This window comes from Zingiber officinale, chromosome 3B, assembly GCF_018446385.1.
Source record: "Zingiber officinale cultivar Zhangliang chromosome 3B, Zo_v1.1, whole genome shotgun sequence".
NCBI classification, from domain to species: Eukaryota; Viridiplantae; Streptophyta; class Magnoliopsida; order Zingiberales; family Zingiberaceae; genus Zingiber; species Zingiber officinale.
In genome coordinates, this window is record NC_055991.1 from 57,195,732 (window position 1) to 57,201,222 (window position 5,491).

Consider the following 5,491-nt stretch of genomic DNA (forward strand, 5'->3'; position numbering starts at 1 on the left):
TTGACTTCTTCCGAAACAATTAAGATATTAACAGACTTATTTTGCACTTATTTCTATCTCAAGAATGTTCCATTAAGAGGGAAAAAACTAAACTAGATGCAAACTAACCTTTCCATTCGGCATTGCAAGTATTTCTTCGATCCGCTCAATCTCTACGACCAGAAAAATGAGAAGGCAATTAGAAATAATCATAAGAAATCTGATACATAAAGGAGTATAAAGGAATCTAACAATGTTTACCCGCATTGGAAGAATAAATTATATCATTGAATTATAGCACCAGAAAAACATGCTAATTACATCAATTTTCAATCTCTAAAGTCAACACAAGGATGTGCTTACCAACCTGGAACCACATGTATCAATTCAAAATTAAATTATGAAAAATAAAATAAATGGGGGAAAATTGATATATGCAAAATATGATCCAATTGATTTAAATTATGTTCTCGGTATCAATTAACTGGATGAGTAAATTGATTATAATCCATTGATATATCATAAGTAGTGATATTTTTTGATATGTGATGTTTTAATGATTGATATTAAATTCCTATTATCCAAATAAGTAAAACATAAGTTTTTAAACTAAAGTGTAGTAGGAAAAAAAAAACATATTGCAAAAGCTCTAGGAAAGTGTCTACTTTAGAACTTGTATATGAATAGAGAGGCATGCGATCACAAATGAAAGGACAACAGTCAGTTCTATCTCATTTACTTGTGTAGTGCCTAGCCATAATTGAATTATCATGAAAACCTCCAGATCATTCAAAAAGCACACAAGATAAACAAGTCTTACCAACCACATCATTACAGAAAATGGAGCTTTTGCCATAAAATGGTGCATGCAGAGTCAATTTACATCATGAAGGGAGATAAACAACATTAATTAGCATCCTTTAAATCCACTACTAAAAGGAGATGTTTGATGTTTTTCCCATGAGTGGGACAAGTGAAACAGGAGAACAACAAAGAAAGCACATAGCATATGGTAAGGAACAAAGAACCTGAACATCACTTCCTACCACCACCTCTTAACAAGACACTCAGCAAGTAGAACTACCACATCATGGGGATTGATCCACCAGCAGCCACAATCTGCTGCTCCAGCTACCATACAAAATTTTAGTATAAGATTCATGGCATTACCAAGAATACCTCCAACCAAAGCTACATGATCATTACCTTAAATAAAGTTTCCAACTTGTTCTTCACCAGAAAATACTCCTGCTTAAGTTGCTGGAGACATGTGAGGCATCTACACAAACAAATTTTTTGACAACAAGTCACTAGATGATTCAAATTGAGTGACCATGAAGACAAACTAACCCTTCATGGTCCATTTCCTCGCTGTAATTGCGGAAGGCCATGCATACATTTTTAATCCTTTAGGCACCAATGCTGCAAGGCGAAGGAAAAAAAGGGATTTTGAATCAGTTGCAAGTATCATCTTGTTACTAGCTAGTTTCCATGAGCAAAAGCCAAATCTTGAGGATCTAAAGCATATCTGCTTTAAAAATGAACAAGGAAGAAGAAAACAAAGAACGAAAACCTGGCACTGCTGCCTTTGAACTGGTGAACATGGGCATCCACTTTCTTAAAGTCCACAACCTGCTGATCTCTTGAAAAAGTGTGCAAAATCCAGAAGGGTAAATCCAAAGACCAAGCCATATGTAATGAATGGAACAAGAGTAGGGTTTCGAAGCAGATCACTCACAGGGTCCTGGTCTTGTTCATACCTCATGGAAGAGCGGAGATGTGAAGTCAAGATATCTCCTTTGCAGGTTAGTCCACCTGTTATTTAGCCGTCCGCTTGCGTCCTGGCCTCCATCGTGCACGCTCCCATGATCCAGACCCTCGCTGTCACCCTGCGATCGCTCTTCCTGGCTGCTGCTGCTCCTGCGCGACTCCGGTGAGCGAGAGATTGTGAGAAAAGAGGGACGGAAATGCTTAGGGATCGAGAAGGTAAAGGGGGGAATGCGGCGGCAAAAAACTTTCAGGGAGAGGGAAAGAAAAAAAGCGGCGACAAAAATTGGCAAAGGGGAAAAAACGGCGAAGGAAAAAAACATCGGTATTCAATATCATTTAATAGACAACGGTTTTCAAAAATCATTGTCGTAATTCCAAAAAAGCGCACAAAGACAACAGTTTTCCAAAACTGTTGTCGTAGCCTTTAAAAACCGTTGTCGTAGCTCCAAAAAAATATAAATAGACAACGGTTTTTAGAAACTGTTGTCGTAGGTCAAAAAAACTGCTAAAAGACAACGGTTTTTGTTAAAACCGTTGTTAAAAGGCAAAACAACAATGATTTGGCATAAAACCGTTGTCGTTTCAGTGTTGTTAAATGAGGATTTTGTTGCAGTGTGGAAACCCTAGCTTACTTTTCCCTTCTTGTTTGGAATGCCTCTTGATCTTGGAAGTGGAAGAACACCTTGCTCTAAGAAGCTTCAAGAACTAGTGGTGAGCTCTGTGGAGAAATCGTTGTGTGTCGGAGAAGAATCGGGCAAATGTCTGCTGAAGAAAACGCTCACAACGGCTTTATCCAACTCCAACGGTTGGATCCCAATCGATTGGACTGCTCCCAATCGATTAGGGAGGCTTTGGATCGATCGGTCGATCGATCCAGAGCACCTTTGTCCTCTTTGGAAATCGCCTGAATCGATTGCCCGATCTATTCAGGGTTCTCGCGTGATTTCCTACCTCTCAATCGATTGCCCGATCGATTGGAGGCTCCCAATCGATCGGGTGATCGATTGGGAGGCTTTCTCTGCTCACACCGATTCTCCCCAATCGATCCACTGATCGTTTGGGAGATGTTTTTGTCGTGACACCTCACCCAATCGATCAACCGATTGATTAGGCATGAATCAATTGATCGGTTGATCGATTGAGCCAAATTGATTTGCCCTAATCAAGTCCCAAGCCCCTAAAACCCAACATCTGATCAACCATGACCTGTTGGGACATCATGCCTAGCATCCACTCACCCTCAACCTGCTAGAACTTCCTCACCAAGTGTCCGGTCAATTCCTTTGACCCACTTGGACTTTTTTCCTCGTGCCAAGTATCCGGTCAACCCTTTGACCTACCTGGACTTCTCAATACCAAGTGTCCGGTCAACCTTGACCCACCTAGATTTCCACATGTCTGGCTTCACTCACCAAGACTTCCTTTCTGCCTAGCTTGACTCACTAGGACTTCCCATCTACCTGGCTTCACTCACCAGGACTTCCTTTCTACCTAGCTTCACTCACTAGGACTTCTCATCTGCCTGGCTTCACTCACCAGGACTTTCACCTAGCTTCACTCACTAGGGTTTTCATACTGCCTAACTTCACTCACTAGGTCTTTTCACCTGGCTTCACTCACCAGGATTTTCCAACTACCTAGCTTCACTAATCAGGACTTCTCCTCTGCCTAGCTTTACTCACTAGGTCTTTCACCTGGCTTCACTCACCAGGATTTTCCAACTGCCTGGGTTCACTCACCAGGACTTTCCATTCAAGTATCTAGTCAGTATTGACCTACTTGACTCTTCTTCACATATAACTGGTTAACCTTGACCAGAGGAGAATTGTACCAACAATCTCTCCAAATGAACGATTGCACTTGCAATCTCTATATATTATCAGTCTCCATATATTATCAATGTATTGTCAAACATCGTAACTCAAACATCAAGACTCAAACTTGAGTCTTCTCAAGCTTAGTCAACTAGGTCAACCTTGACCTAAGGAATATTGTACCAACAATCTCTTCCTTTTTGTTGTTTGACAATACCTTTAAGTTAGGCTAATCTCATAGCCTCAACTTCCTTCATGCCAAGGCATGAATGAGGGTTTCCTTCATTCTCCCCTTTCCTAAAGGGCAAACTCCCTCTTTAGGTAATGAAGGCCTAACTTAAACCCTACATTCTCCCCCTATTGGCACACATCAAAAAGAACTCTCCCCCTGAAGAGTTACTCACCGTTGTTCACAACTTCACTCGTTGTTCACAACTTCACTCGTTGTTCACAACACTATAATGAAAGTGTCATACCCTTCATTATCTTCAACGCTCACCCTTGAGCGTTAACCAATCCAACAATGAAGGTCTCATACCCTTCACTGTATTAACTGCTCACCCTAGAGCAGTACTCCACGTTATGATGCTCATCCTAGAGCATTCATAACCCCTCAATGAAGATATCCACTCTCCATTGCTTTTCAACGCTCAATCTTGAGCAATTGTCTTTCTAAACGAAGGTTTAACCACCTTTAATGGTGTCGAAAAATAAATTCCATGTCCTTAAAGAGTAACTCCCCCTAAAGATATGTTTTAAACTTCTATCATTGCACCAACAATGACTTGGAATCCCTAAATCTTTAGGAAACCCAAATTTAGAAGTTTTAAGGTTCAAAAATCCAATAATGAAACTAAACCTCAAACTAAACTTCTACTTTGTCTTCCTTAACCAATCCAATCTTGTTTTTATCATGAAAACTCCCCCTAAATGTAAACAAATGTGTTTCAAGGGGTTAGGAATGGTTACATGGACGAAAAAGAGTTTAAACAGCTGAACACAAGCTTTCCCAGCCAAAACCACCGTCTCAATCGATCAATGGATCGATTCATACGGTGTGGATCGATCGGTGAATTGATCCAGCGAGTTTCTGCTCACGAGAAAACCCCTCTCAATCGATCGCCCGATTGATTGAGGTACTTCAATCGATCGGGTGATCGATTGAAGCACTAAAATTCTGAAATTCCATTTTAGTGAATTTCAGAAACTCCCCAAAAATTCTACAAAATTCTAAAAATTGTAAAAATTCGTGTAGATATTACTTAGGGTATACACTATCCAGGAAAAATAGTTTTCTAAGAAAATACTTCCTATTTTCAAATATTGACACAAAATTAGAAACTTACAAAATCTTTAATGTTTTCTTCAAGTTTGTGTCTAACTTTTCAATGATGATTACTATCAAAAGATAGTCTTCACCAAGTTTTTCCAAAGTGTATTTGAAATCATTTTCAAAACCAATATCCAACCATGTTTTTGGGCTCAATGCACATGACTTGTACATTAGCTTTCCCAATGATTGGAAAACACATAACTATGTGTTTTGATAAACCTTAAACTCAACTAGATACACTAAATCAACAACTTAAGTTTTGTTCACCATCCTAACATCTCACTTGTATCTAATATGTACTAAAATACATACAAGTCACCTTATAAGTTTTTGTGAGATGTAAAGTTTGTTTTTACCCTAAACTAGGGAGCATGCATATCTATCTAGATATTTTGAGAATTTTGAACATCCACCAAGGATGTTACTTGTTAATAAATGTCATTAGTCATTAATTACAAGGAATTAAAAGTGATGCATGATGAGTTATGACATACATAAAAAATAAATGATTTTTCAAAAGGATTAAATTAAAATTAAATTAAAATTAAGTTAAACTTAAATTAAAATTAAGTTAAACTTAAATTAAAATTAAGTT

At 38.6% G+C, this 5,491-nt stretch overlaps 1 pseudogene; it reads right to left on the reverse strand.

Moving 5' to 3' along the window:
- Positions 1-910: 910 nt before the first annotated feature.
- On the reverse strand, positions 911-1,737 carry LOC122054903 (annotated as a pseudogene).
- Positions 1,738-5,491: the final 3,754 nt, after the last annotated feature.